This window comes from Populus alba, chromosome 16 (genome assembly GCF_005239225.2).
Source record: "Populus alba chromosome 16, ASM523922v2, whole genome shotgun sequence".
Taxonomy (NCBI): Eukaryota; Viridiplantae; Streptophyta; class Magnoliopsida; order Malpighiales; family Salicaceae; genus Populus; species Populus alba.
Window position 1 is genome coordinate 10477378 of NC_133299.1, and position 12544 is coordinate 10489921.

Below are 12544 nucleotides of genomic sequence, written 5' to 3' on the forward strand. Positions count from 1 at the left end.
GGGGAAACAACCTCCGTAAACTCCTGTAAAAATATAGGCGAGGTCCAACGGTCAGATGAAAAGATTCGGCCCTATTAAGACATTACACTTCTCTAGACTGACAAGAACACCTCTTCACCGAGTTGCGATTCTTCATCTCCTGAAGGGGAAACACCTTCCGGAAACTCCTGTAAAAATCTAGGAATGATCCAACGGTCATATCGAAAGATATAGCTCCTTTGAGACATTACTCTTGTCTAGACCCACTAAAACACCTCTTCACCAAATTGCGATTCTCCACCTCCTTAAAGGGAAATAGCCTCCGGAAACTCCTGTAAAAATATAGGCGCGAATCAACAGTCAGATCAAAAGATATGGCTCTTTTGAGACATTAGTCAAGTCGAGACCTACAAAAACACCTCTTCACCGAGTTGTGATTCTCCATCTCCTCAAGGGGAAACAACCTCCGTAAACTCCTATAAAATTATAGGTGAGGTCTAACGGTCAAATGAAAAGATTTGGCTCTTTTAAGACATTACTCTTCTCTAGACTGACAACAACACCTCTTCACCGAGTTACGATTCTCCACCTCCTCAAGGAGAAATAGCCTCCGGAAACTCCTATAAAAATCTGGGAATGATCTAACAGTCATATAAAAAGATATAGCTCCTTGGAGACATTACTCTTGTCTAGACCCACTAAAACACCTCTTCACCAAGTTGCGATTCTCCACCTCGTCAAGGGGAAACAGCCTTCGGAAACTACTGTAAAAATATAATCACGATCCAACGGTCAGATCAAAAGATTCGACACTTTTACGACATTACTCTTCTCTAGACCGACAACAACACCTCTTCATCGAATTGTGATTCTTCACCTCCTCGAGGTAAAACAGCCTTCGAAAACTCCTGTAGAAATGTGGGAAGGATCCAACAGTCATATCAAAAGATATGGCTCCTTTGTGACTTTACTCTTGTCTAAACCCATAAAAACACCTCTTCACCGAGTTGCGATTCTCCAGCTTCTCAAGGGGAAACAACCTCTAGAAACTCCTGTAAAAATATAGGCCCGATCCAATGGTCATATCAAAACATATGGCTCTTTTAAGACATTACACTTGTCTAGAGCGACAAAAACACCTATTCACCGAGTTCCGATTCTCCATCTCCTCAAGGGGAAACAACCTCCAGAAACTCCTGTAAAAATATAGTCAAGATCCAACAGTCAGATCAAAAGATTCGGCTATTTTAAGAAATTACTATTGTCTAGACCTACAAAAACACCTCTTCACCGAGTTACGATTCTCCATCTCGTCAAGGGGAAACAGCCTCCGGAAACTCCTGTAAAAATATAATCGCGATCCAACAATCAGATCAAAAGATTCGGCACTTTTAAGACATTACTCTTCTCTAGACCGACAACAACACCTCTTCACCGAATTGCGATTCTTCACCTCCTCAAGGTAAAACAGCCTTCGAAAACTCTTGTAGAAATGTGGGAAGGATCCAACAGTCATATCAAAAGATATGGCTCCTTTGTGACTTTACTCTTGTCTAAACCCATAAAAACACCTCTTCACCGAGTTGTGATTCTCCACCTTCTCAAGGGGAACAACCTTTGGAAACTCCTGTAAAAATATAGGCGCGATCCAACGGTCAGATCAAAACATATTGCTCTTTTGAGACATTACACTTATCTAGAGCGACAAAAACACCTCACCACCGAGTTGCGATTCTCCATCTCCTCAAGGGGAAACACCCCCTGGAAACTCCTGTAAAAATATAGGCAAGATATAATGGTCAGATCAAAACATTCGGCTCTTTTAAGACATTACTCTTGTCTAGACCTACAAAAACACCTCTTCACCGAGTTTCGATTCACCGTCTCCTTAAGGGGAAACAGCCTGACACGACCAAAAGATTGATATCTTCTCCCAAGTGCAGGAGTGTTGAAGTAATAAATAACCAGGCAAGATCGGGGTCGTACCACAGAGAGGTTAATTGTATAAATTATATATAACAAGACAACAACAACAACAATAATAACAAAAATAACAACAATAATAATAACAATAATAGTAATAATACTAATACTAATACTAATAATAATAATAATAATAATAATAATAATAATAATAATAATAATAATAATAATACTCAGTACGTAGCGTTGTTATACCTAAGAATGATCTAAAAGATCAGGTCACAGGTTTTCAGCCTATATACTTAGTTTATTGAAAAGATCAAAGAGATATATTATATAATATAAACAGATTTCTGATGCGAATGAACAAGGCAAGACCAACAATATCAGGATCCTTGATCAAACACAGAGCATACTTAACGTACATAAAAATATAACAAGAATGTAAATAATAATAATAATAATAATAATAATAATAATAATAATAATAATAATAATAATAATAATAATAATATTAGTAGTAATAATAATAATAACAATAAAAAGAAGAGGAGGAAGAAATTAATGAGAACTTTGAGATGGAAGATTAATGTAAGGATTAAACAATGATAAAAACAAATGTCAAGGTTAGAGGATCCACCAATGGTATTTCAAACAAGTATAGTATAAACTCTTATTACTCAATTTGGAAACCACACACGAAGGAGGTTCCAATCGGATGATTTGTCATTAATAGCTCATTATAAATTATTAACATGATCATATTAATTATCTTATTTACATAACACCAAACTTTTAAATATTGTCAGGAATTCATGATGTTAACAACAAATCAAGTTCCTTTCATAACCCAGGTGTAGGTAATACCATACGGTTGGGCTATGAGAGTGCCAAGCATTTGTTGTACCAAGTATTATATAACACAAATCTAGATTAACCATTTAACAAGCAAGGTATTAAGAATTAGTAAGATAAAAAGATAAGACATGTTAATATTAAACATTAAGGTCCATGTTGAGTTTACACCATACTTGTTCTTACACCATTAGTGTAACCTTTTCACCTTGACATAATAAACTTAGCTAAACATAATGAAGAAGAGAAATATAAATAAACAAAACAACAACATAAATAAGATACAAGTTAACTAAGGAAAGGAAAGGAAATGAAAAGCATAAACAAGAAATTAATGAAAGCAAAACTTAAGAATTACAAAAAATATAAAAAGAGAAATAAAGAGCATCAACTTGATCTGAACAACCAAGCCCCTAAATACATGGCAAATGCCTCCTTTTATAGGCCAAAATTCAGAATTATTGATTTGATGACTAATTATTGAGTGGGTGGCCAACTTTTGACTTTATGAAAATCCTTATCTTCTTGTCTGAATAAAACGAAAATGCTAGCATCAGAACTGGGTACACTTGAAAGCATGAAAGTTGTAGGAAATTGACTCATCTTTCCAGGAAAAAAAATGGAATTGATTTGGACTTCTAGAACTTCAGATATGGGCCAAACACTGAACAGTGTTTGGGCTGTAGGACAGATTCGGACTTCTCCGTTGTTGCTATAATTTGGACTTGCAAACGGCCTTCTTAGATCTTGATGAAAACATGAAAGTTGTAGGCCTATGTCTTACTGAATGTGTGTACAAATTTGAGATCATTTTGACATCTAGAACTCGAGATATGACCCAATTACCGAACAGTATTCCAGTTTGGACTGCACCAACATCTCTTTTCTAAGTTTGGCCCTCTCTTTGTCATTTCAATTTCCATACTTGAACTCATCAATCAATCTTTTGATTTATATGATAGGCCTGCATTTAAAATGAACATTTACCATATATTAAGGCATTTTACAGTATTAGACTTGTTATTATAAAACGTGCTTTAGTTAAGGAGTTATTGATACTTTAAGTGCAAAATGATGATATAAAACCTTGATAAATATGCATTTTTAAGTACTAATCACACCCCCCCCAACCAGCTTATTACTAGTCCCTAGTAATCAAAGCGTTAAAATAGAAAAAAACAATTTGCAAATTCCATAAAGCAAGGCATTCATCATTCAACTTACTTTAATCTATCCAGATAAACAAACTCTTATTAAATTCATATATCTGCTCAATACCTCTTAAACAAGATATTACTAAACCTTTTAGTTGTGCTCAAAATATCAACATATAGTTATGGGCCTTTACTCGGAAGAAAAACAAATTTTTGCTCTAATGTTTAAGGTTAACTTCCTTGGGTTAGGATTATTATCTTTTTTTTATATATATATATATTTACATATAACTTAAAACACAATGCATCTTTAACCCATGTAACGAGCTTTCGGCTAATGACTCCCAGACCAGTTGGTCTTAGGGCATTAGGTGTTGAGACACCCCTATGAGCTTAGTAACTCGGGTTGGATACTGATATGTAGATAGTGCAATGTTTGATTCCCTTAAGCTTTTCTCCTAACCCATGTAACAAGCGTTGGGCCAATAGCTCCCAAGTCAGTTGACTTTAGGGTATTAAGTGTTAAAACACCCCTTCGGCCTTAATTGCTTAGGTTAGGGAGGATACGAAACCAAACTTATCTACCTTTTTATTATCATTATTTTTTTTTTTTTTGCAAATTATATACTATCCCTTTCCCTTAGTTGTTACCTTTAACAAAAGAACATAAATAATGTAATAATCCAATGTGCAACCCACAATCATATGTTAATGTGTGTGTGTGAAAATGAAGGTTTAAGAATACTTGTTAAATGAGCATATGAGCATAATCAAGTGCTAACAATACGAGAGTTTGTAAACCTGAATATTTCAAGAAGTATTCTGATAGACCTTGTTAAGAATGTTTACTAAGATACGTCTCAAGAGTCACTTTAACAAAAGAACTCCTTTTACTCTACTATCCTAGTAACAACAGTTTTGCAAATAGTTTGTGAAATAGAAAACATGGTTTTTTTTTTTTAAATATCAACTACTACCCTTTCCCCCCAACCAAAATGAGACATTGTCCTCAATGTCTTAAGGTAGAAAGATAGAGTATAGAAGACATGATGCGGACCAGCCTAGAAACACCAGCAAAGACCCATTACATGTTCTAAATGGACCAATGACTCGGTCCAAGACAAAGACATTGAAAGACGCATTGAATGCATTGGTTTTAAAGGTTTTCACCAAGTCAGAATTGGAAGGTCCATTGGAGTATCAAGAGGATATCCTATTACATCTTATCCATGTGCAAGAGGGGTCCAATACAACCTTATTTGGGCCATGAGATAAGGGCTTTATTTTATTTTGTTAGCTACAGCCCAAGACTTGTTTGGGCTTAATTCATACTTTGTTTTAAGCTAGGATCCAAGGCTTGTTTGGATTAAGTTATGTGCTTTTCATTTTAGGGTTTTGGGCCAGTTTTGAGTGGACCTCATATAAGTCCACATAAAGGGTCCATTAGGGTTAACTTTTCAAGAACTATTTAAACTCATGTAGGCCAAAATTTCGGCAGCTTGGATGATTATTATTCTGAATTTTTCAGTTTTAAAATAAAGCCCTTATCTCATGGCCCAAATAAGGTTGTATTGGACCCCTCTTGCACATGGATAAGATGTACTAGGATCTCTTCTTGATACTCCAATGGACCTTCCAATTCTGACTTGGTGGAAACCTTTAAAACCAATGCATTCAATGCGTCTTTCAATGTCTTTGTCTTGGATCGAGTCATTGGTCCATTTAGAACATGTAATGGGTCCTTGCTAGTGTTTCTGGGCTGGTCCGCATCATTAAGTTTGGATTCTTGCATTCCAATAGTGTGAGAGTGATTCTTGCATTCTTCAGTTCTTGAACGAACTGAATCTGACTTATAGAAGATTAACTGGCTTTGTGGCGTCATTCTACTCATTCCAATAGTGTTGGTGCCTTGGGGCAGGTTTCCATTGTGTCGCACTCATATCAGACCTATTTCGGCTTTCCGGGATCAGATCTCAATCTTGATTGTGGGTTGCGTGACCACGTGATCACGAGGTTCGCATCAAGACATCACCTGAAATAGCGAACACTGACAAACCTGAAACACATTTAAACAAATATAAGAAACAACAAAACACAATAATAAAACCAAAAGACGCAAATATTTACAAACACAGGCTCAAATCCAATCTAATCTTTTTACGACTTTCCTTAGGTGACCAATTTATGGGACTCATGGAGGAGAGATTAATTACAGGGATGAAAGATTGTAGTTGGTCAATCAATTGTTCAGCAGTAGCAGCAGAGATTATGATATGTCGTGCTAAAGATGTTAGAAATTCCTGTTCCACAGCATGATCAAGAAAAGACAACAACTTATCATAAAAACCATTAACATTTAACAAACCTATGGGTTTATGGTGAATGTGCAGTTGGGCCCAAGAGGAAATATGAAAGATCTCTTCCAATGTGCCCAGACCACCTGGTAAGGCAATGAAGGCATCAGCATGGTTAAACATTGCATTCAGTCGATCAGACATTGTGGGGACCTGTAATTTCTCTCCAATTGTTTTTTCAATGATGTCCCCCTGTGCTAAAGCTTTGGGGACAACCCCCAAAACTTGACTACCTCCTAAAGATGCAGCTATTGACACTCCCCTAATTAACCCAAGGCTGCCTCCTCCATACACTAAATGAATCTTTCGCTCAGCTAGTACCTGACCAAGATGATTTGCTAATTCTAAAAACTCATTTTCTTTCCCAGGACTGGATCCACCGAAAACACAAATATTGTTTATGTGATTACTTGAGGAACCTGCCATTTCTACACACGTCTGTATTTGATGAATGTATGGGTTGAGTAGAAATGAAGGGAAGGAAGAGAACAATTTATAGATGAGAAATTGAAAATGCAATCATACCACCTATATGTAGGCTAGATGTAGTCTCACACTCCCTCTCTCTCTTTATTTATTTATTTATTTTTTAAAAAAAACGTGTATGTACAGGTAGTTGTGATTGTGGCTCACATCTTTCCTTGGTTTTACGTCCAAGAACGGCTTAAACGCCCTCTATGGGTCGGGGATAGGCTTCCCATCCAGTTTTCTTAAGAACTATAAAACAGGGTCTTTTTTAGTCAGATTCCCAAGACTAAGTCGAGCATGTTCTTTATGGAATTATGGCCATAAATCATAAATTGCACAATGCACATCTCCACTAGGGTGCGTCTCAAGAGTCAATAGAAGATTATCTCAAGACCCCTTACTCAGGCCATCCTTAATGAATTGTATTTTATCTTCACGGTTTATAGATATCATTCCTAAAGAACGACATGTCGCATTACAAGTCCATCTAGCACATCTGTGATAGACTTTTAGTCGTTTTGCACGACGTTTCTTCGCAAAAGTGCTTTTACCTGTTCCAGGCATGTATGAAATGAAAGAATTGGAGGACTCACCTGATAATCGGACCTTTGCTTCAATCAGCCAGCAAATATCTTCAGGAATTACATGGTTCATTAACAACCTCAATCTTGCACATCTAGCACGGTAAATTTTTGTAATCGCATTATGAGGCAGAGCGGGAAAATACTTTTTCAATTTTTCAAGAGTGGTGTCCATTTTCAACTGAGAATTGGGGGAGAGATTCAAAGAAAGGAGAAAGAGCAAAGAATTGCACAAATATATACACAGATATCAGTTATCATGGGAAACTGAAAGAACCGACTTAAGAGTCACGGAGTACCGCTATCCGCCATTTGACCGGGGTGAGAGACTAACAAAACAAAAGTCACACAAAAACAATGTGAGAAAAAGAATCAATCTTTATATACAGGATCACCCAATTCAATAGAGTCATTTTCAACTGAAAAATTATCAAAATAAACTTTCAAACGATGGCCATTTACTTTGAAAACATTCCCATTCTTTGGATTTTTGATATCACAGGCCCCATATGGATACACATGTTTTACAATAAAATGACCGCTCTATCTTGATCTTAGTTTTCCAGGAAATAAATGGAGTCGAGAATTATAAAGCAAGACTTTTTGACCAACATTGAATGTTTTTCTCAATATATTCTTGTCATGAAACTCTTTGAGTCTTGCTTTATTAATTCTTGAATTGTCATATGCATCGTTTCTTATTTCCTCAAGCTCATTTATTTGCAATTTTTGCAATTGACTAGCATATCGATGTTTGAATTGAAAGCTTTAATAGCCCAATAAGCTTTATGTTCAATTTTCCACAGGCAAGTGACAAGGTTTTCCATATACTAGTCTATAAAGTGACATACCTAATGATGTTTTATATGTAGTTCGATAAGCCCAAAGTGCATCATTAAGTCTTAAAGACCAGTCTTTCCGATTAGGGTTCACCGTTTTCTCCAAGATCTGTTTGATCTCCCTATTAGCAAGTTCTACCTGTCCACTCGTCTGAGGGTGCTAAGGGGTGGCAACTTTGTGTGTGATTCCATATTTTTTCATTAAAGATTCAAATGGCTTGTTGCATAAATGTGTTCCACCATCACTTATTATGGCTCGAGGGATTCCGAATCGACTTAAAATGTTTTCTTTCAAAAAATTTATCACTGTTTTGTGATCATTGGTTCTACTTGGAATTGCCTCTATCCATTTTGAAACATAATCTACTACGACCACTATATACAAGAAACCAAATGATGGAGGAAATGGACCAATAAAATCTACACCCCAACAATCAAAGATCTCAATGACAAGAATAGGATTTAAAGGCATCATGTGACGTTTTGAAATAGATCCCAACTTTTGACAATTTTCACAAGTCTTGCAGAATGCATGTGAGTCTTTGAACATCGTGGGCCAGTAAAATCCACTTTGTAAGATTTTTGCAGTTGTCTTTCTTGATGAGAAATGACCCCTACATGCCTCAGAATGACAAAATTTAATGACACTACTTACCTCATTGTCAGGAATGCATCTTTGAAATATTTGATCAGGACAATATTTGAATAAATAAGGGTCATCCCAATAAAAGTTCTTCACTTCGATAAAAAATTTTCTTTTGTCTTGGGCACTCCAATGAGCTGGCAATTGTCCTGAAATAAGAAAATTAACAATATTAGCAAACCAAGGCATTGTAGAGACAGAAAATAAAGATTCATCAGGAAAGTAGTCATCGATTGGTGTGATGTCAGATCTCGAATCGGTTGTCAATCTTGACAAATGATCTGCGACAACATTTTTGGTGCAAAAGGCATTATTCGATATGCAAAAGGCATTATTTGACAAAAACAGAAAAATCATCCATAAAAATCTCAAGAAAACGTTCAACCATATCACTGAATATGCTAAGCATGCATCTTTGAAATGTGGCTGGTGCATTACATAACCCAAAAGGCATTATTCGATATGCAAAAGTACTAAATGGACATGTGAAAGTAGTCTTCGCTTGATCTTCCAATGCAATTTCAATTTGATTGTAACCTGAATCGCCATCTAGAAAACAATAAAATTCATGACCTGCAACTCTTTCTAGGATTTGATCCATGAAAGGTAAAGGGAAATGATCTTTTCTAGTCATTGAATTAAGTTTCCTATAGTCAATGCACATGCGCCAACCAGTAATAGTCCTAGTTGGAATTAACTCATTTTTCTCATTTGTTATCACAGTGACTCCAGACTTTTTGGGTACAACTTGGGTAGGACTTACCCATTTGCTGTCAAAAATAGGATAAATGATTCTATTATCTAGAAGCTTAATGACTTCATTTTTCATTACTTCCTTCATATTAGGTTTAAGTCTTCGTTGCATTTCTCTAGATGGTTTAGCATTTTCCTCCAAATAAATCTTGTGTGTGCAAATCAAAGGACTAATTCCTTTTATGTTAGCTATGGTCCATCCTAATGCATTTTTGTGCATTTTCAGAGTCTGTAATAACTTACCTTGTTGATGTGCATTAAGTTTGGAAGAGATTATTACCAGAAAAGTTTCATTTTCTCCCAAAAATGAGTATTTGAGATTGACTGGTAAGGGCTTCAAATCAGGTTTTGGTGGTTGAACACTTGAAGGTATGGACTCAATTGATTGTGGTGGCAATTCTTCAATTTGTGGTCTCCAATTACATGCCTTTGCTTCTTCCTGAAAATAAACCATTTGCAACTCGTCAGGTTCATCAATCTCAGTTTCACTGGAAGTGGTTTAAAATTGATCATGAACTAATTTTTCAATAAAGTCCACTTCTTGTAAATCATTATCATCTCCAGGTTGCTTGTAAATGTTGAAAATATTCATCTCCAATGTCATGTTTCCAAATGATAGCTTCATCAGTCCATTCCTACAATTAATCAATGCATTCGAAGTGGCAAGAAATGGGCGTCCTAATATGACAAGAATTGAATTACATGCTTCAACAAGTTGTGTATCCAAGACAATAAAATCTATAGGGTAAATGAATTTATCAACTTGTACTAACACATCCTAAACTATTCCTTTAGGCACTTTTACAGATCTATCAGCAAGTAAAAGAGTTACAGAAGTTGGTTTTAACTCACCTAGATTGAGACTTTGAAAAACCGAATATGGAAGTAAATTCACACTAGCTCCAAGATCAAGTAAAGCTCTTTCAATTTTGTGTTCTCCAATAAAGCAAGAAATTGTAGGACAACCAGGGTCTTTATATTTCAAAGCATTATTATTCTGAAGAATAACACTTACTTGTTCGACTAAAAATGCTTTCTTTTTCATATTCAGTTTTCTCTTCACACTGCATAGATCTTTCAAAAATTTAGCATAGGAAGGTACCTGTTTAATAGCATCCAACAAAGGTATATTGATCCTTACCTATTTGAAAGTTTCAAGGATTTCAGAATTGTGATTGACTTTCCTTTGTTTGGTCATGGCATGAGGAAATGGAAGTGCTGGCGGAGAATTAGTCTTTTCTTTACAATGTTCAAATTCAACCCCTTCCTTACCCTCAGAGATTGACTCATCATCTTTCTCACAAGGTTCAATAGTGGGTTTTTCAATAACCTTACCACTGCGAAGAGTGATGACTGATTTGACTTGATCCATGTGTTGGCTTTCGGAACTACTTGCATTTGCATTGTATTGCCCCTTTGGATTTTGCTGTGGTTGAGATGGAAACTTACCTTTCTCTTGAAAACTGAGAGTAGATGTGAATTTTGCAAGAGCATCTTTAAAATTTGTCATGCTTTGAGCAAGTTGAGTGTTGATTGTCTCTTGCTTTTCAATGAATGCATGCAATGTTTCCTTAAGATTTCTTCTACGAGGTGGAGCATAAGAAGGTGCATATCCATGAGAATTTTGAAAATTATGGTGTGCTTGAAATGGTGCCTGTGAAGTTTGTGCATTATTGTTATCACTCTTCCAACTGAAATTTGGGTGATTTCTCCTACCAGGATTGTATGTTTGCGAGTATGGGTTATGATTGGGCCTTTGGAAACTATTTAAAGCATGGGCTTGTTCATGGAGGCATTCCTTGAAAGAAGGCAAAGTTGGACAGTCATTGGTTGCATGTTCATTTGTTTCACAGATTTGACACACAATGTCTTGAACAGATTTTAATTGACCACTCTTTTTCAATTCTAGTGCCTCGACTTTTCTAGCTAAAGATGCAAACTTGGCTTGAAGGTCATGATCTTCCCTAAGGTTATACATACCTCCACTAGATGTATGAGGTTGGGTTTTACTTGGTGCCTTATAAGTGCCTATAGTGTCCCAATTTTGCGCATTTTCAGCTAGCAAGTCTAGATACTCCATTGCTTCATTAGGGTCTTTATCTTCAAAAGTTCCATTGCACATCAATTCAACCATTTGCCTATCTTTAGGTGTTAACCCTTCATAAAATTGTGAAACCAATATCTCCATGTTTCAAAACCATGATGAGGGCAAGTATTAAGCAAGTCTTGATACCTATCCCAACATTGGTAAAATGTTTCACCTGGTTTTTGAGTGAAAGTGGTGATTTGTCTTTTGAAAGAGTTGGTTCTGTGAGATGGAAAAAACTTCTTTAAAAATTGTTGTTGCATTTCATCCCAAGCACGAATGGATCCTGACCTAAGATTTTGTAGCCATGTTTTAGCTTTATCTTTTAATGAAAAAGGAAAAAGCTTTAATCTAATGGTATTCATGCTACAATTTAAGTCATTATAGGTGTTACAAACTTCTTCAAATTCTCTCAAATGCAAGTATGGATTTTCTAGATCTAAGCCATGAAAAGAAGGTAAAAGTTTAATAATGCCTGGCTTAAAATTAAAATGAGATGCATCAGGAGGGAAAACTATGCATGAGGGTGCACTTGTTCTTATGGGATTCATGTGGTCTCTAAGTGTCCTAACACGGTTATTTTCATTATTCTCATTATAAAGTGACTGGTTATCTTCTTCGGCCATATTTTCTGAAAATGATGAGGATACCTTACAAAGTCTACCACTTAATGTAGGTGATCAAACATTCATGCACGTGTAGAAAGAGAATAAAAGGAAGAAGAAAATAAAAGAAAAGGAAACAAAACAAAACAAAAGAAACAAAGTTAGATACAAGAAAAGTGAAAAGAGAGAACAAAATAAATACTATAATTTGTACAAGAATTTACCTCCCCGACAACGGCGCAAAAAACTTGACACGACCAAAAGATTGATGTCCTCTCCCAAGTGCAGGAGTGTCGAAGTAATA

The 12544-nt window shown here is 35.9% G+C and overlaps 1 non-coding gene and 1 pseudogene across 1 annotated transcript; one reads left to right on the forward strand and one right to left on the reverse strand.

Moving 5' to 3' along the window:
- Nucleotides 1–812: 812 nt before the first annotated feature.
- LOC140954689 (uncharacterized) lies at nt 813–10921 on the reverse strand (annotated as a pseudogene).
- An 822-nt stretch (nt 10922–11743) lies between these two features.
- Nucleotides 11744–11852, forward strand: LOC118049862 (small nucleolar RNA R71). Its single transcript, XR_004687763.1, has one exon. It is a non-coding gene; the product is annotated as a small nucleolar RNA R71 (small nucleolar RNA).
- Nucleotides 11853–12544: the final 692 nt, after the last annotated feature.